This window comes from Catharus ustulatus, chromosome Z (genome assembly GCF_009819885.2).
Source record: "Catharus ustulatus isolate bCatUst1 chromosome Z, bCatUst1.pri.v2, whole genome shotgun sequence".
Classification (NCBI taxonomy): domain Eukaryota; kingdom Metazoa; phylum Chordata; class Aves; order Passeriformes; family Turdidae; genus Catharus; species Catharus ustulatus.
In genome coordinates this window covers 27,414,094-27,442,014 of record NC_046262.2, presented here as the reverse complement: position 1 = coordinate 27,442,014, position 27,921 = coordinate 27,414,094, and the positions used below count along the sequence as shown (strand labels likewise).

Below are 27,921 nucleotides of genomic sequence, written 5' to 3'. Positions count from 1 at the left end.
CTTAATTTTTGCCCTGAATTGATGATGTACTGCTCCAGTCCTTGCGTGGCAAACCCACACTTAATACCACAAGGAGGTCGGGTTGAGGGTTTTTTTTATTACTACTATTGATAGTGATGCATTTTTAAAAGACAAACAAGAGCCCCTCTGTCACCTGCTTAATTTGGGTGCCTGCGCCGGGCACTTAGCTACATCTCTGTTTTCAATTTTAATCCCTCTTCCCACTTCAGATCATTCATCAGGAGTCTGGAAATAAGTCAGTTCTGATCTGTCAAAGGGACTTTTTTTTTACATGAAAGCACAAATTTTGAATGAAGAGATTTGTATGACCTTCTTGTCTGAGTCATTTTACTGTTGTGCCCAGCTGCTGTTACATATCATGTCATAAATTGACTGTTCGCCTGACTCAAGCCCCCAGCAGACTAATGGAGCTATGGCAGTGTACAGATCACAGACATGCAATTACAGATATTTTTTGTGTGATTATTCTCTATTCTGCTCACTTGAGCCACCAAAACAGAGATATCTCATCTTGCTGCTTTTTGGTTTCTCCCTTCCTTCCTTCTTTCCTTCCTTCCTTCCTTCCTTCCTTCCTTCCTTCCTTCCTTCCTTCCTTCCTTCCTTCCTTCCTTCCTTCCTTCCTTCCTTCCTTCCTTCCTTCCTTCCTTCCTTCTTTCCTTCCTTCCTTCCTTCCTTCCTTCCTTCCTTCCTTCCTTCCTTCCTTCCTTCCTTCCTTCCTTCCTTCCTTCCTTCCTTCCTTCCTTCCTTCCTTCCTTCCTTCCTTCCTTCCTTCCTTCCTTCCTTCCTTCCTTCCTTCCTTCCTTCCTTCCTTCCTTCCTTCCTTCCTTCCTTCCTTCCTTCCTTCCTTCCTCCCTTCCTCCCTTCCTTCCTCCCTTCCTTCCTGCCTTCCTCCCTCCCTTCCTTCCTGCCTTCCTCCCTCCCTCCCTTCCTTTCCTTGCTTCCCTGCCTTCCCTTCCTTTCCTTGCTTCCCTTCCTTCCTTTCTGGGTCCCAGTCCTGTAAAACTAGAAATACACACATAATCCCCATAAGGTAGTTAACTAAAGAGAACCTGCTAGCAGGAGGATCAGTATTACTGTGCAAGGTATGAAGCCTTTCTGGGAAACATTTATATGCTCACAGATTCAAAACCCTTGCAAAAACCCAGTGGCATCATAAATACATCAGGATCTCCTTCAGTGCCTGCTTTATTTGATAAAAGGTTTGTTTACATGGTTTAATATCTCTAATTAGTCTGCATTGTTGCTTAACTGCTGATGTAATTTGCATTACAATTATTCTTTGAGATTTGTAACTGAATAAATTTTCTTCAAGTATTACTACTCTTTATGCTTTGTTTTATATCCATGTTTCAGGCGTTCTTGTGCAAAAATATTGGATTTTGATTTGGCTCAGCAGGTATTCCTGTGACCAGTCTGACCAGCTGTCTTCCTTCTCTTTCTTTTGTGATCAAATTTATCTCACTGAAACAAACGCTGCCAAGTGCTTGGTATTAATAATGCATTGAAAGCTGCAGCCACATCTGATGTTTTCTTCACTCTTGAGGAAAAGGATTATTGTAAGCCTTCACTGTTCCTTTCGTTCCTCCAGTCAGAGTAATCTTGAGAGCTCTCAAGGTACTTGGGGAAGGCTTACAGGAATGTAAGTGGGCTCTTCTGAAACAAAAACACATCCTACTTTTTTGCTTTGTTCCAAGGAAGTGTATCTCCTGCCATGCAAGAATGAAAGGTCTGCAACTACACTCTACCTAGTGGATTAAAAATGGATACCACTTTCAGTTAAATTACGCAGGATTGTCTCCTCTTACATCTTTTTATTTTTCAGTTCTTTTTTCCCTGGCTCATACTTAAGGAAGTCTTATAGATAGGGGCTTTTCCTCTCATCCTACAGTGGAGTCAGTGAGGCTCTAAACATACCCACGTGAGGCACAGATGTTACATCTGTATGTATGAGGCAACCAGATCTAAAGCCCTCTGTTGGGGTCCCAGAGCCCTTGGCACTGATCTGGGACCCTGCAGTCTGGATCATGAGTGAGGTGTCTGTGCTCTCCATCCCTGCAAGGGATGTGGATGAATAGTGGTGATGGGTGTTTGAAATCCTCTCCATCTCTGTCACACCCCGCTTCACTGGATGGCCTAACAGCCTACACAGCAAATGGAGAACCATTTGCCCTAGAATCTTTTCCAAGTGCCGTAATTTTCTTTTCATAACAGTTAGTTACAACAGGAAACAGGAGGGCATCTCCGCCCTTGCTCCTACGAGACCAAACCTGTTGGCGCTCTCTCCTGGCAGCAGGAAGATGTGGCTGTCAGCTGGGATGGAGAAGAACTGAGCTCTCAGCCCTGTGGTAGAAGGCAATACGCCGCCAAGTTGCATAGCATTGTTTTCAGTCCTCTCTGGTAGTACGCCTGCTCTTGAGGCACCACTGTCGCCCTCAGAGAAACTCTGAAAGATTTTGAGCTACTTCCTTTACAAGGTGTTTCTCAATACACATTTTATTCAAATGAGATCTTCCTGTGTTTTCTGCTTTACCTTTTTTTCCCCCGTATTTCATTCCCTGTCAACTGATAGAAGTGGTGACCACTAATATCATCTGTGCATGGTTTTTCTTCTCTTTCTCAGCCAATACAAAAACACGCCACCAAGTACAGCGTCTCACGTGCTTCCTGCATCAACTGTCTGTGTAGGTTCACAAGAGACAAATGCACCTACACAGGTCATTATCTTGGGCTTGCACTTTTTTCAAATTGCAATCCATTTGACAGTACTCACTTCCAAACCCATGAGTTCTGCTATGGCCTGTCCTGGATGGCAGACAGTGTGCAGGGTAGTAGTTACTTGGTTTTAATGGCACTAGGTGTTTTGGTAGATTAACACCTTTTCACATGACCTTGCAGGTTGACCCCACAGAAACTGATAAGGCATTGAAGTCCATATCAGAGGAGTGAAAGGACCATTTGTTGATTTTATAAATCAGATATCAGAATCTCAGAAATCTCTGCGTCTGCATTCTGGGGAGACCCACAGGAGTACACTGTGCTTCACACAGAAGAGAAATTCCTAATCAGTTACTGAGAGTCAGCAAATTCTTTTGAAATTCAAATAAATCTTTTCATGCTCAACTTTATACACTTGGTGTACTTATGGGCTGGTGTTTGACCAGAACACTGGTCTTGAACGTGATTTATTGGCTTTTGAAGTAATTTGGAACTATAGGTTTAGTGGGATTATTTCTTTTCCTGTTTTAATGGTGACTAGCACACCTACCAACTCTATTGCACACAGTTTCTCATGTACCCATTGATTAAATCCTGCTCTTGAATTCTTACAGTTTTAACTGGAGATTGTTCCTGGATCCCAATAGGATGGTCTCAGAAACAGCATGAATGTTTCCCATATCTTGTTCTGAATACTTCCCGTGTCCTGTTTGTATTTTGTAACATATCTCCCCTAGGAATGAGGCCATTTGTCACAGTGTACGGTTTGTTCCAAAACAGTATGTATTTCTTTTTGTGTGTGTGTGCGCTGCATGCATACCCTCAGAGTATATTACAGAAGGGCAAAGGAAACCTTTGAGAGTGACAGGTGTAAATGGTGAGTGGGATACTCAGTCTGGGCACCAGCTGCTGTCATGATGGAGTAGCAGAATGATGAAGTGCTGGTGGAAGGAGGGATTGAGTTGAGAGTGGAGCATAACATGTAGAGAGAGTAACATGTAAATTTGAGAGATGAGAAATGGAAAGGGGATTGTGCTCAGCTGAATGTCTATAGGGTTAGCTTTGGTGCAGAAAACTGGATAGGAGGAAGGAGAGTGAGTTAGGAGAAGTGGGAAAATTCAGAGAAAAGAGAATTCTAATATTTGGAGGAGATGGCTTGGGAGGAATAAATGAATTTTGGTGTGGTGAAGAATAGAGGAATGTATGTGCTAATATATTTGCACTGTCAGATGAGGGAGTTCTTAAAGTCTAGGAACACCAGCCAAAATCTATTACTGGGAAGTTATATGAAAGTACTGTTTAACCAAGAAGTGTTCTGTTAGTTCCTCACTACATCCTGCTGCCGTGATAAAGAAATAGTATTTTTGAATGCAATTATTCAATAGAGTTTGCTTCCTATTGTAGCAACACAAGTTTTGGTGATCTCAAAATATTTTGTTGGAGACAGATAGACTTCATAGGAAAATCTCATGGGAATGTGTTAGAGAGAAGGCAAATTGTTAAAGTGACTTTCAGATCATCATTTGGGAAGCACTGTTCAGTGTTTAACATAGTCCTCTCTGCAGAGAGAGACTCCTCAGGGCCAGTGCTCTTCTCAAGTAGTTTTGAAGATATAAGTGGTCTGTGAACCTTGTGCTGGATCTGTGCACACAGGTATAACTTAGCCTTAAGGTGTAGCTTGTGTCGGAGTGAAGCATGAATTTTAAAGCTGGTTTTTGGCACAAGGTGTGTTCTGTCTCCTGATCTAAGTAATCAGGGTTGCCAGGAAGCTGGAGCTGCCTGTGAATACTTGTGCAGAGTTTATCCTTTTGGCCAGGTCTTTGCTTACTTAATGAGATCATTTCTATAGCAAGACACTCACTTCTCAGGAAGTTAATGCAACCTCCAAATTTAGAATGATGCAGGTTAAATATCAAGCCAATGGATGTCACTTATGTTCCTGCAAATTAATAGAAAGGATACACTTATTAAATCATCTTCAGGAAAGCAAAATATAATGAGAAGGCTCAGTTTCTTTTTTACACATTCCCATGAAGTGGATTATAAAATCAGTACAAAAAATATTGGATAATAAAATGGCATTGAATTTTTCTATCTGATGCCCATTACTGTCCCTTCTCAAAGATGCTCTAAAGTACTCCAGAGATTCCCCCAAAAGAGAAAACTGGATCTGATAGAGCAACTCTTGGCTATAAATATATTAGGACTCTCCCTTTCAATAATATTCCTTTAGAAAAATTTGGCCACATTAACAGTGTCAAGAGCATTAATGATAGAAAAACAGGATCTTGACAATAGCCCAAATAGCCCAGGGTGAAAACTGAAGCTAAAGAAGGAGCAATCTATGTGTATTATCCTGATGCTGTGTGGTGTTGCTTTTCTTTTTACACCTGAGGGCAGGTGTAAGTACAGCCCCTCATGAAAACACAGTGAGACTGTTTTATTCAAGTACTTAGGTAACAGCCTAGCACTGAACAGCGTAGAATGTGAATTTTGTCATTTGACACTACGCTGGGAGATATTTTGTTATTGAAGTTACGCTACCTATGAGCAGCTTGGCAGACACTGGCATTGATCCAGCTGTTTATCTTCCAATTTCTTTGTGTTCTGAATGGTAAAAATGCTGTTATAGCAGATGGATGCATTTCTGACACAATTTGGAAGTGGAACCAGAGTTATTAAAAGCACATTGTACCCTTTGTGTCCATATTTATCAAGAGAGATCAATTAAGTCAAATATTCTATTGATTCTTGTAAAGAAAGGTTGAGTTTAATTCAATCAAATGGGACAAGAACAGAAAAATCCATCACTGGCAACTTCTTTTGTGCAAACACGTTGTCAGGTGATTGCTATAAAATGGGCTGAATCTGGTTATTGCTACTAACAGGTATCCAAAGACATTGGCAGAGTAGGCAATGATGAAAAAGATCACTCAAAACCAACTGTTTTTTAGTTTTCAATAGGCTTGTCAAGTGTGTAGCACGTGTGTGGAAGGATCTGCTGTGTTTCAGCTGCACTGCCTGACCACTTCACCACAGAAACACCCAGATATACTAAACCTACAATTCTGTACTGGTGTAGCTGAAAAAAATAAAACACACATGGATCTAATTCCAGTGTCTTTGCAGGATTCTTGAATTGTATCAAGCAGTGTAAGGACACTTCAGCACACATGGGGAATTGACCCTAGAATACCTGAGAAAACATGAAGTGTTCTTTCTTTAAAAAAAATGTATGAAGTATTGCTTTTACACATCTTAAATAAATGGACCAACGACGGCTCTATACAACAGCTTAAGTTGATAAAAAATGGTTTTTGCAATTTAAAATGAGAAAATCTTTACTAGCCCAGACAATTTTCTGTACAACAAATATAGACAAAAAGAAAAAAATCTCTATGGAAAAACATTATGGAAGCTGCTCTGAATATAGGAGGGCATGACTGAGTTTTCTTCCTAAACTGTGATTTTGCACATTCTTTTATGCAAATTTTGTCAACACATCAATATTGTGATAACAATTACATAAACATAGAGGATTTGGGGTATCTCAGGGTATAACAGAAGGCTATATGTGAAGTCATCTTTGCATGTGAAAATATGTTTTGATAACTTTGGAAACAAATTTAATTCTCATGTTAAGTGGAATGCATTCACATTTACAAGTTTGTAATGAAAAGTCTGCAGTTTAGAATATCTATAAATAAGCTATACAGAATTTTCATACCTTACACGGATACACTGAATATGCTTTGTGTAAAGTATTCATATGAAGGCAGTTCAATAGCTTTTGTTAAGAACTTCCAATAGTTAATTGTCATAGCCTCAAGTAGGATATGCTCTCAGATATTGAAAAGAAGGTAAACAAACCATGTCAATGCTTTTGTGCAATATTCATCACTGTTTCTTCACATCTGTTTTTTGTACCTACTTGCTCATGCAGATACAAGCTAGACCTCCTTCTTAGAACGTTGAATAGGAGCTTTGGAACTTCAACAAAGCTACAGAGAGTCTCCTACATGCAAATGCTAATTGAAGTCTGAACATTCATGAACAATTCTAAGTAGAACTAAGCAAGAGAAATATTCTCAGCATTTACTTCTGACTGCATATAAGCAGTGCATTGTGGTAAATACATAATATGGAGCTATAAATATAACTCACATTAAGATAGAGACATTCAATAACATGATGGGTCAGCAAATATTCAATTTCCCATTGAAATGCCAGTTATCCTCTGAAGCTTAAGCATTGTGATTCTGGTACTTACCAATTTTTCAGTGGTATGGTGATATTTTGACAGCATAACTCAATATCATTTTATGAAACTGAGCCCTTTAAACTAACGTTTTGGAATGGCTCACATCTACTCCATCCACGTGAATCTTATGGATAAAATGTGGTTAAAATGATGCCACTTCATATATTTAAACCTTAAAATTAGAGCTGGATGTTGCAGGGAAATGAGCTCAAGTGAAGAAAAATGCTCTAATGCAGTAAAAATTCTGGAATACAGAACAGTATCAGAAGTTATAATATATTAGGCATCCTGGAAGAAAAAAAAAAAAAAAAAAAAAAAAAAAAAAAAAAAAAGACAAAAAAACCAGAACAAATCAAACCCCAGATTTTTAAACATTTTTCTGTGTTTGTTTCCTGTTCGTCTCCCTGCTTCCTCTGTTCCCTCTGCACCTGAACTGTGGGTGAAAGCCAGTGAAGTGCAGTTGATCATGTATCTCTGGTGAGCTCTGACTTCTCCTTAATGGGAGCTGGTGAGTAATGGGATTGAACCTGGCATAGCCCCACCATCCAACCGAGGCTCACCTCTAGCCTCTGTTGACAGTGGCATTCCTGATGACAGACTTGCAGTAGCCAAAGAGAAATGATCAAATATTGTTAGCCTATTCCTTGTGACTAAATGGCTTGTGAGTAAGATGACTACCATGGAGTTTAACCCATGGACATAATTCAAGGCCTAAGTGCAGGGAGCACCAATGCTGCCTTGATGCTTTGAGAGCTGCCCACTGACGTCAAGAATTAAGTGTGCAGTGAGGAGAATATAGAAGACCTGCCCCTTTGCTTGTTTCAAACACTTAACATTATAGTCATTTAAAAGGGGAGAGGAATTAAAACCCTGCTTCAAGTCCTGCTTCAAATATCCCAGCTTGCACATATGGTGAGAAAGAGCACAAGAAAGCAAGGAACTGCACAAAATGATGTTTGCTGCTTCTGTATGTAAGAAAAAATACCAGGATAGCAAGCTGTATTTACACAGGAACTGCAATCACATCAACATACAAAAACATTTATGGTAGAAATAGTGCTTTGGAACAGATCTGTTGTATCTCTGTGGTTTGTGCATCACCACCACGAAGGCGTCCCTGCCTCCCTGCAAGGACTCATTTTGTCTGTAACACTGAGACATACCTGCTAAAATTGGTACCACCTTGTGCTCAGCACCCTGTCACACACGACAGACAATCTATATTCCCAAGCATTTATAGTGAACAGATAGATGATAAACTGGTCATTATTTTTATTTGCACAGCAGGGAATCAAGGCACAGGTTTCAGTCAAGCTTAAGAATTTAGAACAGTGCCAAAACCAGGCTTTAATCCTTTAGCAAATCTGTTAGCAAATAAAGAGGTCTTTTTCTTCCCTCCCAGCCACTTCAGTGTTGGTAGTGCTACTGAGACAAATGTGTATGAGTGTTGTGATAGAAATGCTAGGACTGATGTGAATGGGTATGTGTGTTTCTGGGAGCAGCAGAAGGAAGGAACAGCTGGAGAAGGTCCATATTAATGCCATACCTTGTCCCATGGCACCTCTATTACCATGTCACTGTGACCCCAGCATGAGTATGTACAGTTCTTCGGGAAACATAGTGTGGGAATGGCAGCCTAGGAGAAGGAAGAGCATAGCAAGCAGCAGAAAACCAAGAGAACGTAAGAGAAACAGATAAACATGAAGTACGGTAAGCAAATACTAAATATCCACAGAGCTGGAATGTTTGAAGAGATGGACTATCAGCTTGCAATGAGTACAGAAGATGAGACCAAAGACAGGTAATGTTTCCAAACTCAGAGAAATCCAGGGTGCAGGAGGAGAACACAATAGTGAACATCCTTCATATTTCATGTCCTCTTAAGGAGATTTTGGCAGACACTGAGCTGCAAGATGCAAGCACTTCACTGCCTGACTGCAGGACAGGCCACTCTCATATGAATGACTTAATGATTGTAAGCAAGTGGATACAAGAGCATAAAATAATTTAAGTTTTATTTCATGCCTGTCCTCTTTATGGTCTCATGTTAAGATTTGCTACTTGGCTGTTGCAGTATTTTAACACCATTTGTTGCATGCAAAACCTTAATTTTGACTGTTCAGTGTGTGCATGTGCATGTTATTTTGCAAAAAGTCTACTCTTGCCAGAGGTCAAAGTAAAAACAGGTCTTTCTGGCCAGTTAGATGACTGCAAGACTTGGCTCTGTATGTTTTCCAGCAAAGCTAGAAAGCCATGCTGTTTTTCTAAGTGTGTAGTATTTGAAATTTTGTTATGACTGGAACTATTGGAGACAAATCTGGGGAGTGATCTTTGATACAAAACCACCTTGTCTAGTCTGGTTGTTTCTTCCAGAGCAATTGACTATTCATTTGACACGTTTTCATTACTCTCTTCATCTCTTTCAATAGTACTTTAAAGACAAATAATTCTCATCAGATTATTTTGCACCCCAACTACTAGGCAGCTGCTTGTTCAGGATGGCTTCTTTTAAATTTGTGTAGGGAAATACTATGTTCTTAGAACTGGTCAACTCTTCAGTGGCAGAACTGGCTTCTGTGGGTTGGCAGTGTTGTGTCTGCTTTGTCTACAGACAAATGAAATGCTGCGTTATTTGCAGGGGAAAGAATAATGTTTCCCTGCATCTGGGTCAAAGCAATCTTTGCTGTAATAACTTTTTCCAAGATAAGTCCAATAACCACCACCACAACAACTACAATAATAATAATGTGTAGAACATTTCATGTACAGACATTACTCCAGTGTTTTTTTTGGGAGTCTGCTTTGATAAGTAAACTGTAATACAAAAACAGTCCTACCAAGAAACAGCACCATATCTAAAAAAAGATTTCTCGATAAATTTCTTCTGTTCCCATACATACTACACACTCTGCACACATATACTTTTCATTTACACTGCATTCTTTTACATTCAGCCTGGTTATTTCAGCTTTGACAAAGGCCCTTGGGTGGGCAAGGGGTCATGACATGCTGAGCTGACCTGGAGGTTCACTGACCTGTGTAGTTTATGCAGTAAAGCAGAGAGTCTGTGGAAAAACAGGTACCTACATGCTTTTCCCACATTCAGAATACTGTTGAGATGTGAAAGGATGTAGGTTCAGCTCCAGCTTTGAAAAGCTATGGATGATTTTGGTTCTTGTCAATGTGTTTATGTGTTTTCTTTTTGGAAGTGGGAGTGAGGTCTCCAAATCAGGTCTCCCGTATTTCCTGTGCCTCAGCTGAAATGTTGCACAGTGTACAAGGCTTTTCTGCTGAGTCTGGCCATTTGAAAGCCTTTGTGCGGACGTAAAAACTCTATGTGTCCTTACACTGTGTACTGTGCACTTCTGTCAAGGTCCAACTTGTCTAACCTTGCTGTGAAAAACTGTGGTGCTCATACAGCTCTGGCCTGGAAATACCTATGCCAAGGGAAAAGCAGATGCCCTGTCTTGCCTGTCTTTATAATCATCAGGTCAATGCTGTGCTCAGGGATAATTTCTAGCATTGCAAACACACTGCTTTGCAGGCTTTTTAAAAGATGATAGAATTGGTCAGGGCTTGTTTTTGTTGTTGATTGTTTGTTTGTTTGTTTGTAGAAGATAGTTTTGAATACTTTCTTCTGGTGCCCAGAATAAAAGTCCTGTAGTCTAAACAGGCTTTATTTGTCCATATATCAACCACTGTCCTTCAGAACCAGACAGTATTGTTAACATATTCCTCCTGTTAAGAAATCCCACTAAAATTCACTGGACTTCATTGCTATTGGTATTCTCCCCTCTTCTCATTTTAGCTTGTCATATCAAATCAGTTTTGCCACAGTTTTTCAGATCTGTAAGATCATACATGTCCACAGTAAGAGAGAATCTTGCATGCTTTGATGCAAAGCACACAGGAGTTTGGGTGAGGGGATTTTTTTCAGATAAAAGGAAAATACTATGCTGCATACAAATGCCTTGCTTGTCCTGCAGCACTTTAGTTCCTTTTAAAATAGGATTGTGGGCTCTGAACTCTAAACCTCCCTGCTCTAGGCAAACCCCAGGATTGTTCTTAGGGATCTGTTCTCTGGCCAGACTCCTATGACAAGAGTTAAAAGATAGTTCACAGTCTTTAGTTTCACAGATAAAAGAACAAATAACAAGCTAAAGTGTGCAGAGACTATAGGGAATCTTTTTTTTGAATGGACTCAACACAAATGTAGTGAAAGGAGGTAGGCTTAAAACCTTCCTGTCACAACCCTGCTGTAGTGACAAGCTATTTTAAGATCCTACGTTCTTCTTGACACATATTTCGTCAGATGTATAGCAACACATACAATTACATACTGGCTTGAAAAGAGAAAGGTGTTAGAAAGGGAAAACTGGAAGGTGATATGGAACTATAGTCAGCCTTAGAAACATTAATGTTCCTCTTAAATGAAGGGAAATGTCCAGTGATAATTGGTGTATCCGGATGTATTTAGATTCTCAGCAGGAACAGAATAGGTATTTATTTTAACATGGTACCTACACAATATTCTTAAATGTAATCAAGCAATTTCAAATGCTTAGAGCAAGACTAGAAATAAACCATGAGACCTGTAATGTACTTTATCTGCAAAAGCTACTTGCTCTAACCACCATTCAAATGTAGTCTGTGCAACAGCTACAACAGCAACTGTTTTGTAAGTATCACTTACAGGGAACTATAATGGTCCAGATCAATGTGCTTTTTTCAACATGTTGAAAGTCATGGGAAGTATATACATGTTATCTGCCAGCAGACTACACCATAGTGGTTTTACAAACATCTGGGTTCAATTAATTTAATCTTGTGTTATATGCAATCCTAACCATTAGGTATGTCAGCAACCCATAACATTAGGGTGCCTCTAAGGAGGGGGAAGTGCTGAAAAATTCAGCATCTTACTCCTTTCTCCTTAAAAACTTAACCCACCATTCTACTGCACTGAAAGAATTACATCACAATTCAGTACTCCATGGTCTAAACTCATCCATGCTGTCTGATAGCTCTGCATTAAACATGCAGATGATTGCTAGTGTCAAGGTTTAACTGCTCTACTTTTTATATCCAGGGCAGAGATGACTCTCAGGATGGTGGGTTGAAGAGTAGGCATACTGCTGTCTTGAACTAACAAAGTATGGGACATGGCAAGAGTCTGATTTTGATTTAATCATGAATTTTGGAATGTGTCATTCTTGTGCATTGATTGGCAATTGGGACTCAGAGTAAATTAGCTCTGATAGACTTTGATATCCGTTTTTTTTTAATAGTACTGATTCAGACAAACTGTTATCCCCCCTTGTCTGCCCTGTTGCAAGCAACTGCTGTCTTAGATGACTGCTTTATATCTCCGTAAAATTTTCTACAGAGAGAGAATTCTTTTAGGCCTTGTTTGCACATTATTTCCAGCTGTAGAATGACCTTCACTACAAGAACACTTGGCAAATAAGCAATGCCATGTTTACTTGCTGTCCAAATAATAACTCTGGAGGTGGTTACTGGCTAGAAGGCTCAAAGCATTCAAATAAAAGCAATTAACAAAATCAGTATTTAAAGACAGGCAGGCAAATTGCCTTTCTAATTTTATGGGGCTTTTTGGATTGCCTTTGAAGCACATAGCCTGTAAATGCAGAGATTATGTTTCAGTGAAGACTTCCCTACTACATACCCTAATCCAAAGGAAGGCATTTTCCTAGGGGCTCTTCCTTTCATGCAAGGAAGGAATCTTGCGGCTATGCACTGGCCTAGGGCTTCTTGAATGTACAGTCAGCTTTGACACTGATTGTGAATTCTGGCAAACTGCCACATCTCTGCCTTGCACACAGAATGCAGGACCTACTTGTTACTCACTCCCTTTTTGGGTTAGGCTGCTTGATAGGGAATTTTCTGTAGCAACAGGAACAGTGGGCTGACTGCTGTGTACAGCTTCTAGCCCTGCTGTTGTCTTCTTACAGAATAAAAGCTGGCATTACACGTTGAATTGAAATCTTGTAATCTCTCTGCTTTTGAAGAGGAGTGTGGGCAGTGAAGCCCTTGTCTTGAGCTCCTACAACATCTCAAGGACATGGTTCTGTTTTGTATAAATATAGTAAGGGCCAGTCATGAAACTTATGTTAATATTCATACCACATGCTTTGTTTTGAAACCTTATATTTTTCACTTAGACTGTTGTGTGCTGTTTTAAAGTGCCAAAGCCTGGAAGAAAGCTGATTTTTGTTGAATAAAAACCTAACCAATTTCTTAAAACTTTGGAAATGTTTAATAAAGTCAGATTGAAAAGAAAATACATAACACAGACTCTGAGCACTGCTGGGAAGCTTAGCACAGAACTAAATCAGTCGTCTGCTGCTTTTTGCTTCAGGTTTACATACATAATTTTTGTCGTATATTAAGCCCAGAAAGATGCACCCTGCACATGCAATGCAAAGCAAAACTAATATTTGGATCCTGCTGCTTTGAAGAGAACTCTTTGAAGGGAAAGAGGTAATCAGACCTGAGATAGTGAAAAAGATGGATATATAGGATTTAATTTCATAGGGAACTTTGAACTTCAACTGTATTCAAAAATGTTAATAATAGTCCTGATCTTACCTTAAACAGCGTGTCCCTACCTTATCGCAACTTCTTTACCAGGACTTGTACTATTCCCCATAAGATGTGAATTCTCATATTAAAAGGCTAACACACAAAATTTAAACCACCAACATAAATAAATTTACATTTTTATCCATCTGACCTTCATTTTGCTGTGGTTTACACAAATGGCCTGGCTTCAGAGCAAGCTACAGCAAACAGTGGCTGGATCTAACGTTGTGTCATCACACCTAGAAACAGAGCAAGAGAAGCACCATAGTTTTTTGGTGTTAAGTCTCTGACCTGGTTACTACATGTTTTTCTTTAATATCTCAGTCTCTGATGAAGACTGCCTTAGATTAGCTATAGTTCAGCTAACCTGAAATAAGAGGCTGATCATGAGGCAGAAGAAATTCTGGTTAGCAGAATGCTTCTGCTTTCTGTGCATCTGCCTTCAGTCTCCTGGGCAAGAATATTATTGCATAACTCAAACCTTGGGGATTTATTCTTTAAATATTAAATGTCCAATTATTAGGACCATATCAGGTTCCATTCTATGAGCCTCACTCAGCTTTTGTTCTTAAGTTGGCTACGTAATTCTTAAGTATGTAATTTAATTATCAGTTATCAGGCTATCTTGTTCATAAATTGGATGCTTTCCTATTTTCTCATGTCAAGGGTTTCAGTAACCATAGACTTACTACATTTGATAATAGAATAACTTTTCGTAGTAGAATGCTATCTCCCAAAAAATTGCTGTCCTGTGAAGTTCTGTATTTTGTTCTTCTGGATTACCACTCACCCAAGAACAAGCTAAACTTTGCTTTGTTTTTGATAATGGATTAGATCAGTGCCTGATGGGTATGCTAACACAGACATTAAAAAATAGAAATTGCAGATTAGACTAAAAGTTGCCTGGGGATATTGTTTAGTATTTTAATGCAATGTGGTTTCCTAGCAGTCAAGCTACATTTACCAACAGTCTCCAAATATTGAGCACGCTCTTTCTAAAAAAACATGTTGCAAGCTAAGAAGTTCAAACACTTTTTTTCCAGGTTATGTATGAAGAATAACAGGTTTGGTTTTGAGAGCAAGTAAGCTTGTATCAGGTAGTGGTGAAAAAAGCTAGAGAACAAGTTAAGCAAGAAGTTGAAACTTTGAGCTGCCCAGAAACATTTGATTGTGAAATTTATGCATAACTTTCAGCCATACAGTTACCTGACACTGCTCGTACTCTGAAAGTGAGCATGATGTTTGAATCAGTTGAACTTTTGGCAGAGGTACGTGTCATATTTTAAAATAGTTCTGTATTTGGAAACAACATAAGCCACTGAATTGTTTTGAACTTTTGGTTTATGAAAACATATGCAGTACAGTCCTAGTGTGCGAAAAAGTAGCTGCTCAGCACCCACCAGTTACTCCCTTTGGTTAGGGAGTAGTATCATAAGTATCTTACCCAGTTTCTGTTAGTATCTTAACCTTCTCACAAAGAGAGTGGAAATCCTGCTGTCAGCTTAAATGGAAGCAGAGAACAACTCTTTATAGCAGCATGACTTCAGAAGACCTTTCTTTTTGCTCTGTGAAATATGGAACTGGAAATGCACTTGGTGATGGTGGTTGGTGGATTCTAACTGAAAGTTATTATTAACAGATAGTGATGAATGGTTGCTCCCCTTCTTTCAGCTGAACTCCTTGAAGCCCATGAATGAAAGATGGATTTGGTGTTAAATTGTCCTGTGCTAAAAACCGACCATCAAATGTGTATTTTACAGTCAGTTGAGGTCCTTTGGTTTCTCCACTAAGAGAAGAATTTCTGCCCATACGTGCACTCTGACATTCAGAACTCTATTCAAGAGTTACTTCAAGAGTTACCCAAGATGATGTGGAGAAATTGGCAGAATTTTCAGTTGACTGAGCAGCAACCTAGTAGCACTCCTGGTGAGTCTGGCTTGGAGGGCCAATGTTTGATTTTACAACAATACAGTTTATTTTAATAAGAAGATCTATTCCTATCAGAGAAGAAAATATTTTCCAGAACACTGATGATTTAAAATATTGGCCTTACATATTTTCTTTCTGCTTACTTGGAGCTCCTAATAAATCTAGGTTTTTTGAATGATTTGAGGCAGGGTAAGGGACTATCACTTTTACTTTAAGCTGTCTAGTAGTTGCTAATAGAAACTGTCCATCTGACTCCCTCTGGAATTGCAGAAATCATGGCTGAGTTGGCTACATCATTCCCAAGTGACTATCTTGTATACAAACAAGCTAGAAAAACAAGATCATTTGAAGACAAATTCAAAGTTTAGGCCATAATCTTATCCCTCTTTCTTATCCCTTGTTAAACATGTACTTGAAATATCAGTGGGTTTGTTTCTTCTGTAAGATTAGTTTAGTGTCAGTACCCTAAAGGTTCACTGTCGTGCATCATTATACCTGCAACTAACACAGTTATTTTTTACTGAGATTTGCTGTGCAAGAAGAAAGGAGAGAAGGGATTGTAACATAAAGTGCCATGGGAAGAGGAGGCTTCTTATTAAAGCTAGTATGTACTATTGATGTACTTTGAAGCACAATTTCTGAATTCAAGATAAACAGAAAAGTGAAAGGAACATGAAAGGAGCAAGGCACGGCTGTGGCTTGACAGAAGAAATTGCTCTTGTTAGCATGGATATAGCGTATTTTGCTGGTACTACTGTTCTGGCCTTGTGTTGCAGGACTTTGTGTCAGTTGTGTGTTAAACCAAATTTTTGTAGGATCATCCTCTCTTTCCCACCATTCATTAGAGTTGCAGAGTAGTATGAAGCCAGACAAGTTCTAATCCCTGAGAACAGATATTCCCCTAAAATATTTTAGGCTGTCAAGAATTGATCTGTCAGGTCTTTGAATTGGAAATGTTTCAGTAGTGCTCAACTGCTCAGCCCAAAGGTGTGTGTGAAGGGTAATGCTACCACTCCACTCCTATCCCAATGTTTTGCCTAATGGCAACTAAGCTATCATATTAAAGCAAAATGAATTAAAGCAGTTCATGAATAGTTCCACAGAAAGGATTGCTGCAATACAACTGAGCTTCCATGTACATTAGATGTGAGATAGAATGAAAGAGTTTTGAGAACATATTGCCATATTTAGCTAAGTGGAAAATTCATCCTTTAAATACAGCTGATTGCTTGAAATATAGCAGGATAGTGAAATAATTTCACTAGTTGCAAATATGCTATTTTTGTAGCTTTGTACCCTCAAAGGCTGATGCTTTTGTGGTCAGATTTTATTTCCACACCTATCAGAAACACAGTTAGAAATAAATTTTATACACACTATGGGTTGTTCAGCATGGTATATCTCACAGAGATACTGATGAAAAATAGAGAACACAGGGGAAAAAGTGTAATGTTTTCTAATGTTGACCTAACTTTGCCATTTGACTCTCCTAGAAAAGTAGTTTTAGTTTCACACCAGCTTTCCCTTGTTATATCTTTGTCTTTTGTATTTTAATAAATAGAATTTTAGAATCATAAATTCATGGAATAGTATACCAGAAAAGACCCTTAACAGCATTGAGTTCAGCTATTAACCCTGCACCACTAAACTATATCCACATCTTTTAAACACATCAAGTGATGATGACTTCTTTGGGAAGTCTAGTCTAGGGCTCATCAAGCATTTCAGTGAAGAAATTTTCCAAATATCCAATCTAAATCTCCTCTGCTACCACACGAGGCTGTTTCCTCTTGTCCTATTGCGTGTTCCTTGGGAAGAGACTGACACCCACCTCACTTTAACTTCCTTTCAGAGATCAGTGAGGTCCCCCATCAGCCTCCTTTCCTGCAGGCTAAACAACTCTCTCAGGTGCTCCTCAAGACTTGTGGTCCAGACCCTTCACCAGCTCCAGCAACTCAATGTCCTCTGTGAGAGAGAGGCCCAGAACTGAACACAGAATTTGAAGTGTGGCCTCTCCAGTGCTGAGTACAGGGGGTTAATCCCTGTCCTGCTCCTGCTGGCCACACTGCTGCTGGTACAGCCCAGGGTGCCATTGGCCTTCTTGGCCACCTGGGCACTGCTGGCTCATGTTCAGCTGCTGTCAGCAGCACCCCCAGGTCCTTTTCCTCTGGGCAGCTTTGCAGCCACTCTGCCCCGGCCTGTGGCACTGCCTGGGGTTGTTGTGACCAAGGGCAGGACCCAGCTCTGGCCTTGTTGAGCCTCACACCACTGGCCTTGAGCCATGATCCAGCCTGCCCAGATCCCTCTGCAGAGCCTTCCTGCCCTCCAGCACATCAACACTCCCACCCAGTTTGGTGTCATTCACAAACTGACTGAGGCTGCACCTCAATCCCCCCCCCATTCAGGTCACTGATGAAGGTATTAAACAGAACTGTCCCCAGTACTGAGCCCTGGGGAGCACTGCTGGTCACTGGCCACCAGCTGGATGTAACTCCATGCACCACCACTCTCCAGGCCCAGCCATACAGATGATTTTTTACCCAGGGAACAGGGCACCTGTCAAAACTGTGAGCAGCCAGCCAGGAAAATGCTGTGGGAAACTACAGTCCAGGTAGAAACATTCTTAGCCTTTTCTTCGTCTACTAGGCTGGCCATCCTGCCATAGAAATAGATCCTGTTGGAAGCTGTCTTTAACAAACTCCTTCTGGCTGCGTCTGATTACTTAATCCAGTATGTGCCATGTGATGGCACTCAGGATGAGCTGCTCTATGGCCTTCCCTGGCATCCAGGTCAGGATGACAGACCTCTGTAGTTCACCAGATCCTGGAGTCATAGAATCATACAATGATTTGGTTTGGAAGTCTAGTCCAAACACCCTGCCATAGACACGGACAGCTTTCCTAGACCAGATTACTCAGAATCCCATCCAGCCTGGCCTTAAACACTGTCACAGCTGAGAATCCACTTCTCTGGTAAACCTGTTGCAATGTCTCACCAACCTCACAGTAAAGAATTTCTTTTAATCTAAACCTACCATCTTTCAGTTTGAATCTATTCCTCCTTATCCTGTCACTCCGTGCCCTTGTGAACAGTCCCTCTCCAGCTCCATTTGGGCTGAAAGGCTACAACAAGGCCTCTCCAGAGCCTTCACTTCTCCAGACTGAACAACTTCCATTCTTCCAGCCTGTCCTCATAAGCCTACCCTCCAGGCTTCTCATCATCTTTGTGGCTCTAGATCCTCTTTCTAACCCTTCTTGTAGATTGGTGATGCAGTTGCCGACCTTCAGTCAACTGGGACCTCCCCAGTTAGCCAGAATTATGGTGGAAAGTGGTTCAGTGAGTGTTTCTACCAGTTTCCTCAGTACCCTTCGGTGGAGGGTAGGGTGGCTGGGTGCTTTCCTTCTCCTCTGCATCTTGGTCAGAGTTGGAGCAAAAGCTCTCAGCACAGCAAATGTTCCTCATCTCACAGCATCCCTTTAAGTTTATGGAGAACGAGTCTAGAAAATAAAACTTCATTTGTCAGATGTAATTATGCCTTGGATGATTAGAAACGTGACAGCAATTCTTCAGTGTCTAGTGAAAATATATTGCTCACTGCAATTCAGAAAGTTTCTATTTCATGTCCTCACACTAAATAGCCATATGCTGCAATGCAACAAATGCTCTCTGTGTGGGGCAGTCCATGTAGGTATTTTGTGCTCCTAAAATATGAGGGTGAGGAAATCCCTTAGGATTTTCTTGGTGCATAAAACAACATTATCCTTCAAACATGGTATTAGCAGTAGCTCAGCAGAGACATGATGCTGACTAATTTGTGTTTCTAAACCAGGGACGTACTTCCCTACAGCTTTTGTTACTCAGTTGGCTGTGGAGCAGAGGGTTAGTATGCCTTACAGCCTGCCAAGGCACTGCTCTGCTACAAGGCACTGTTCTGCTTCAAACACTTTCTTCAACCAGCCAAGCAGTTGGCTTTATCTTCTGACTCACATTGTCAGCTTTGTGCTTGATCATGAGATTCACAGGCCTACAACAGAGCTAGGCACCAGCCTTCTGGCAGAAAACTGTCCAAGTAGCACAAACAAGTCTGAGGGGTTTTGCATGCCAGTATCACTAAAAGACAAATAACTAGTTCCTTTCTTTTTCTTTCTTTTTTTTTTTTTTTTTTTTTTTTTTTTTTAAACAGCTGGAAAGGTAAAGGACGCAAGTTTCACTTCAGCATATAACTAATCTAGCCTAGTAAAATATTTCTCAAAAATCTTCCTTACTAAGATGGAAAGTCTGTAAAAAATAACATTGAATACTTTGTTTCATTTGTACCATAAAAATGCAGCAATAATCAGCACCTCTGAGCAGGGTGCAATACACATTGAAACACAGTGTTATGTCCTCTGACAACACGGGCAGTAGTAAATGAGTAGTTAAAGTGCTTGAAGTGGTGAAGCATCCTCCAAGCTCAAAACACAATCACTCCATGTTATCACAATTAATGCTCTGGAGGACTCATAGCTGCTGTCATATGTCTCTCTTAATGCAGAGGGATTTCTCTCTGATTCTGCAGGCAGACATGTGCATCTGTGGGGTTGCATTGACTTCAGCAGGTGCAAGAGATTGCAAGTCCCTCAAAGCTAAAAAAAAAATAAATCAGGGTTTTCTCTTTGTATGCATAAGAAACATCTGCTCTTTGGTGTGTTAAAGGACAACACGGAGAATCAATCTAAAAATCAGAGAACAATCAGCACTTCGAAGAACTAGGCTTGTAATGAAAATTTTCTGGGAATGTTTCTTCCCTTCTATCAATGAGGGTAGTGGGGAAGGCAAAGGAAGAGCAAGAAATCTGAAAATAATGGAATGCATATTATTATGTCTTGATATTTTAGAAAACATTCTTTTCAGATGTTAATACAGATTTCGTTGCTTGTTAAATTGCTTCTTCATATGGTTTTATGATTTTTGTGATATGGTTTATAAATAACTGATGAAGTAGTTCAAGGAAAAGCACAACAATTACTTAAAAGGATGCTGTCAGGATGTATGTTACCTTTAAGTTTTTTTCCTAGCCTTGAATATTTAATGACTTAATTTTCCCTGTTTCTTCCTTGAAAAATAGCTCCACCATTAAGCTAGAGAGGCGATTTTTCTAGAAGCAGGCATCCTAGGATCTCAGTTATCTTAGTATGTATTTTTGAGGATATATGAAATGACATGCAGAAAGTATGTTTATGATTTTAATAGATACTATAAAACAAAGCCCCTCATGCTTTTTGAACTCTTCAAATCAGTTTTGAAGATGGTCTGTGCCTTGTTTGCATGACATTTCCAGACACTGAAAGTATCTTGGTGCTAAACACATGTATGGAAAATGGGAAGACATGGAGCCTATTTTTGTCGAACTCAGAAGGAAACCAGTTTCTTTTCCTCCATATCTTTTTTGAATTGAGTTCAAAGTTGCCCATTCTTCATTGTTTTCCTAGAGACGGAGTAGGAATCAATGCTGGAACACTGTTTACTTAAGTGAAAAGTGTATGTCATTCACCGTTTTGGAGCCACAATCATATTATGGGGGCCATTTTCTTGCTTCTATTCATAAAAAATTCTTTCATCCAGCTTTCAGCTTAAAACTTTACTTGACTTCTCCTCAGTCTACACAGAGATGCCTCTTTTGCCTTCTTCCCGATCTTTACATTGTTTTGGATGTGTGATACAAAATCAGCAATCCAACACATACTCTTGTTTTGTATTTATTTGCAACTGCTATTTAGTCCACAAGGAAACCTTTTAGACCATGATTTAATCTCTTTTTAAACACTGTTATGTGCTAATAACTTATATTCTAAAATACCTTGATATTTTTAAAGAAATAATTATAATTATTCTAAAATTACATGCAAGCTGCTAAGAGTTTAGCTGCTAAGAGCAACAATACTTTCTGCTTTATAAAGTGGTGGCATGGAAGGTGTTCACTGAGCCATGACACAGGGTGATTCAGTGAAAGGACAAGATGTAACGTTTACAGCTGAGTTTTTCTGCATCTGCCTGTTTCCTTACTCTTGCTGAATTTTATTTGGTTCACAACTTCCTCAAACAGTATGTACTGTGAGGTGAGTAGAAAGTGACAGTCTTGTTACAGCCATTTAGAGTGAATGGATCTTTTTGCTGTATAAAGCAAAGCTGAAGTGGCAAGATAAGGAAAAATTTGTGCAGTGGAGGCACTGAATCCATATTCTGTCAGAGATATTAAGATAAGGCTAATTGCTTTTGGTAAAATCTCCAGAAGTTTTCAAAGAAATTTACAGCTAAACATTTTTTTTAAAAGATATTCTGACAAATTCTTTTATGCTTTAATATGCCTTGTACAATACAGCAATTAGGAAAAGTAGGAATTAAGTAAAATTTATAGAGAAGAAACTTGTAGTATGAAGCTCCCTGGAAATATTTGGAAAGAGAGGAGTACACAGGTTCTTAGTTTAGGTCTATAGATGAGTTTATTTGTCATCATGATTTTTTATATTGGCAAGACAGCAAATCCTTCACAATGGTTGAGGACAAATCAAGCAGTAATCATAGATCTTCCATGTAGATCTTCCCCAAAAAAGTCCTTGCATTATCAATTTATCAGCTTTAGGGAATGTATCTTAGTGATCTAGTTCTGAGATGTGCTCCATGTGGCTGGTGACTGGAAGGCAACTGAATAAAAAGAAAAGCTCTTATATATCTTATAAAGATGGCAATCAAACAGCTTTCTTACATGATGTGTCAGTCTCTACAGCAACTTTTCAGGGAAGACATGATCAGTCCAGAGCAAGAAATATCAGCATCTTCACATCCTAGAATAACACAAATCTCAGGAAAAGCATACAGCTTGGGGTGCCTCAGATTAGATTGGGTTGCATTGAAACAATTCAGGCTGTGATCCAAAACTCATTGAGGTCAATGCAGAGTTTCCCAATCATTTTGAATAGCTTTTTAATCAGAGCCTTAAAGATGGTGTTTTGCTGTCAGAAATTACTTAGGCAGACCATGAAAAATAAGTGTGTATTTCTCAGAGGAGATGGAAACACTGAAACTGGTCCGTTCCCTGCAGCTACATTAAGGATTATGCCTGGTTGGAAAAACTTTCCAGAACGTTTAATCTTCAAATTAATTTGATGGTCCTGCTCAGCACAGGGTAAACATAGGAGCAAACTGTTCTGCAATATTTATTCACATTTTTAAATGGATTATTGTCAACAGTACTTTTTCTCTTTGTGTACCTTTCTGATAAATCATTCTAGTGAACAAGTTTGCTAGCTGGAAGGGATTGCTGATACAGCAAACCTTAAATTGGTTGCAGTCTGCAGTCTATTAGCAGTGAAATCCATGCATGCTAGAGACAGAGGTGTGGCTGCAGCTGGCATGGTTATGCACAGGCTGGTTTTATACTGTCGCTGTGCTGACTGGTCTGTTTATCCAGCAAATCACAACGCACCATGTAGCCATTGCAGACTGAGCTGTCTCTATATCCTAGTAAACATAAGGCTGGCATTGCTTTCTCTAGCGGAGTGACTGTCTGGTGTAACTCCCACCTTTAGCAGGCTTTAGTGTGTAGGAAAATGTATCACTTTTAACATCCACAAGTTGCAGAAGATTTATGTACAACAGAGAAAATGCACACCAGCAAATTTTTAATGGAGTACCCAGTAGTGGTAGGAAAACTATTAAGGTAGAGTGAATGCCTAATTTGTTAATACTTCACTGGTTCTACATTTTTTTATCAGTAAAGATCCTTCCATCTCTTAAGAGATTTACTTTTTCTTTTCATTGCCATGCAATGACAATCTAGAGGATTGCACAAAGTTGTCTGTTGTGAGCAAAAACAAAGGATGAGTCTGATTAATGGTTTGGATTAAGATTTTAGAGGTCTGGATTCTTTCTTTTTTCATTGCTGTACAGAGTGTCTTCTAAGAACTTGCTCAATTTCTAGGTATAGAATCCCAAAAGATAAGGAGCCGATGTGTATGTCTGAAGCAGGAATAGCTAGATAGCCAGCCAGAGTTTGTTGGTAATAACACACTGAGAGAAAGAACAAAATGTAGCTGGAGAAGGAGCCATGCAACCAGGAGTTCTGGTTACAGGAGAAGAGTGCCAATTTAGCATTATGCGGGTGTAACCAAATTTTCTGACAAACTGTTAATGATGGGCCATTCTCAGAAGCTGCCCAGTGCATCTGACACCTGAGGCTACAAGCTGTGTATTAAATGAGGTAAGGGAGAAAAGGCAAACCCCACGAGGCAGGGTAGAATTTCTTTGTCTTCACAAATGACTCAGCTGTGATAACTCTCTCTGGGAGTTGAAGGCACCACAGTCGCAGTCACATCCATCCTCAGGGGGTCATCTCTGCTAAGGCATTTCATGGCACCAGCAGAATAGGCAGCTGCAATGACAAAGATCATCAAGGACTTCCAAATATCTTGTGACAGAGTTACATCGTCCATTGTGAAAGTTCCTCATGCTGTGGGCGGTGCTGAGCATTCCCACCTGAACCTTACTATATTTTATATTTACAGTAATTTCACAATTATAAGCTGCAACTAATTATATGCCGTACTTCCAGGTGTGGGCAACTTTTCATTCTTTGCCCATATATAAGCCGCACCTGATTATAAGCCGCATGTCGAGGTGTCGGCAACTGTCTTGGGTTAAAATACAGAGTGTGATAAAAGGTATCTATTCTATCACCATCTGCTGAGGGTGGGGGCAGTGATCCTTATCTCCGTGGGAGATATTCTGCTAATGGGCCATCCATTGAAACCAGGCGGGGCATTGTTCTTTATCTTTTCACAACCCATCCTTCCTCCATGAGTCATTTTCTGCTAATGACCCATTGAGTCCCACTGTGTGACTGATAAAATTACTTCATCCCATTGGAAGTTGCTCCAGCCAGGGGGAAGAGCCCAACATTTCTTACCAAGATAAAAACAGAGGTTTTGGGACACTAAGGGAGCCCCTTTCTCCACTAGATTTCAGAGGAAAACCGGATTTCTCCACATCACCACTGGACCTCCACAGGGAAACTGCACCTTGTACAGGAGCACTGCTTCAACTGAATCACATCTGTCACTGCAAGAGGACTGCAGCCACCATTTAATGGGACTGCTACCAAAACCCTGCCTGACAGGGTGTCAGGTTGTACCCTGACTTTGTCAGGGTTTGGAGTTTGTTTCTTTGTAGTACTGTATTTCTATTTTAATTTCCCTAGTAAAGAACTGTTATTCCTAATTCCCATATCTTTGAATGAGAGCTGCTTGATTTCAAAATTATAATAATTTGGAGGGAGGGGGTTTACATTCTCCATTTCAAAGAGAAGCTCCTGCCTTTCTCAGCAGACACCTGTCCTCCAAACTAAAACAGCAACTTTTCGTTCCTTGTTCATACATAAGCCGCACCTGATTATAAGCCGCACTTCTGGGTTCGGACCAAAATTTTAGTCAAAATAGTGTGACTTATAATCGTGAAATTACTGTACATTTATACATATACATATACAATATTTGTGTATTATATTTGCGTGATATATGTACATACATAATCTTTGGGTTTGGGGATTTGGGATACCAGCACTCAGTGGGTCAGGAGGAGGACCAAAAGTTCCACAGGACCACTGCTTTTGACAAAACTGCAACTATTCACTTCAACAGGACTGCAAACACCACTTGACAGGATCCTCTGACTTTTGTCATTCCTTTTCAATCATGAATGTTGTCTGCTCTCTTCCCCTTAGGGGTGGGAATGAGCTTTTACTCCCATTAGATAGTTAACAGAAGACTATAGACTACGTGAAAACTTTTGCAATCCTTCAGAAAGAAGCTGTTCTGGAAGGTCAGTCAGACAAGTAGGAGAATAAAGTGGGTTTATTGCTCCATAGTCTTTCAGTTTTAAATCATCATCCACTGTGAAGGACATGATTATGCATGATCCTCATGGACAGGAAGATATGCCAGCAAACAGGATACAGCAGAAGGTATTAACTGTCTACAAGTAGATGTCTAGGATGGCTCATCCTGCACACTCATCCTACACAATTCCAAACTGTATGCAAATGTTAGGTAAGTATATATAAATATTTAGTATAGTAGTCCTCAAGACAAGGCAGTATACTTACAAAAACCGCAAATCAGACAAGTCTGAGAAAACATTGGTTAGTACTACTGCTTCTCTAAGCAGTAGCAGGATGTCTCCAGCAAGATCCTGCTCATGGCACACCTGGTAACCTGGTTTTCCCTTCATGATACTGCTGGGCACATGAGTGTCTGATGCAGTTTTAGGTGTATTCTATAACACCACCTTTCCATTTAGGGCACAAAGTAATAGAGGATACTATGACTGAAACTGCAGACAGCAACTTCTAAATTTTTTTGAGTGAATATTTAACGGTCTTGGGAATGAGGGGCAAAGAGAGAGATCATTTATATAAAGTGAAGCAAATTTCTAGGGCTGAAATCAGGTGAATTGTGTATCACATATTGTGTGTGCATCACAAGTGTGCACAGAAAAGATACTAAGGAACATTGAAACATACCACTGGAGCCCTGGGAAGGTTTCATTTTTCTCTTTCCTTTTTTTTTTTTACGATTTCCTGTCAGCTGTTGCAAATTCTTCTGAACATATCACTGGAGAACTGAGGGAAAATTGGAACATTTTCCTTTAGTCATAGCCAGGAATTGTACACAGTTTTCTTTCTTTTCTTAGCAAACACTGAGAAGCTTCCCTCATTTTATATTACGTAGTATAGCTGAATACAATTGTGTCCTGCTGATGCCAATATATCTGCATTATATGTTTTATGTTCATCTAAACTTTCTTCAGTTCAGTTACACAAACTCCCCCAAAACACTGCTAACACCAGAAATGACAGAGTACCACTGCTTGTCCTGATGAAATAATCAAAAGGTATGTCTTGCATCTTTAGGACTTTACATCTGCTTTACTTCCTCTTGTAAAATCCTTAAAAAAGAAAAATTGAAAACCTAGAAACAAATATTCTAATTATTACATGTCCAGAAACCCCGATGAATGTGTAATTCCAAACATTCAGGAAGCATTGTACTTTTTGTTCTGTGAGCTATTTACAACTTTAACATAAACAACTGATGATGTTGAGTATATTCTTCCCTGAAGAAGCTTGTTTTTCTGCATGTGAGGGCTTGGTTGTTCAGTAGAAGGATAGATGCATCTTGCTCTGAAATCTGAAGTTCTAGAAAGTGCCCCTGTGTCAGAGGCAGTCAGTATGTTCCTAGAAGCTGCTTATGGCAAAAGAAATGACTCCTGCAATAAGGTGCCTGTCTGAATTCTACAGATAGTATTTCATAAATGGGCTTCGGGGTGGTTAAGGAAACTTCACTCTGGAGGGAAAAAAAAATTCTAATAATTTCTAGCAGGCCTCATTGATCCTGAGCCCTATTGTCCACACCCTTCCCTTGTGTTGCAGGCTCCCATTGCAGCTGGATCCCCTCCACCTTCTCAGCACCTCCCTGCAGTCCCAGCTGTAAGGAGTGCCTTGGTCACCAGCCCCCATTGAAGAGCAACCCCCCTGCCAGGACTCCATTCTGCAGAAACCTGGGACAGCTCTGCCATTTGCTTCAGCTTTCTTCCTGTCATACATCCCTCCTTCCTCTGGATTTGCTACTTGTTGTAACCCACTACCCTACTGCTTTAAGAATGGTATGTCCCTTTAACCCTGTAACCCCCGCAAGACCAATGGACTGACCCCTGCGATGGGATTGGCCTGAAGCCAAGGCTGACCCCGCCCCTTTACTGACCCTTAAAAACCCGAGCCCTCCACTGGAACTTCCTCTCTTTATCCTGCTCTCCCACTCGGACCACATGGAAGCCTAAGAATAAAACAGGATACCAACCCTGGGATAAAGAGCCTCTAATATCTTTCTGTTCTACATGAAACAGCATCCCAGGCCGGCCCTGCAGGATATTTGAGGTGCAGTGTGAGGCCCCCAGGGTGCTGTTTCAGTTGGTGCCCGGAATGTGGTGCTTTTTAAATTAAAACCCACGTGAGAGGCTGTGACCCTTAGAAGGGTTAGGAAGCCGACGGGAAGTCAACTGCCCTGTGGGCGAAACTTGCTTTCTAGCAGGTCTAGCTTACACGGGGGGAATCTACAACTCATCCAGCCCAAGGGTGAGTAGATTTCGGAACAGATTACAAAGTACAGTTCTTCAGCTCCTTGGTACTTCGCAGAGATTGGTAAGTATAAATTTTCCTCCCTGGGGAGGGGGATTTTGAGGTGCTGTCTCTGTAGCATCGAGGTGCCGGGAGCTGGGCTGCACAGCGTCCGCCCTGGGGGTTTGGAGCTGTATGCAGCCGGAGACGCTGGTGGGGGTAGCAAGGCCGCCTTGAAACCGTT

At 40.2% G+C, this 27,921-nt stretch overlaps 1 long non-coding RNA gene across 4 annotated transcripts in view; it reads left to right on the top strand.

Annotated features, from left to right (window-relative positions):
* LOC117010785 overlaps positions 1–27,921 on the top strand; it is a 118,502-nt gene that overhangs the window by 34,335 nt on the left and 56,246 nt on the right. Inside the window, exon 4 of one of the 4 annotated variants that reach the window (XR_004420759.1) lies at positions 26,994–27,447. The exons of the other annotated variants lie outside the window; for them this stretch is intronic. This is a non-coding gene — a long non-coding RNA (uncharacterized LOC117010785). Of the gene's footprint in view, positions 1–26,993; positions 27,448–27,921 lie in introns of those variants that run through there. 4 annotated transcript variants of the gene reach the window in all.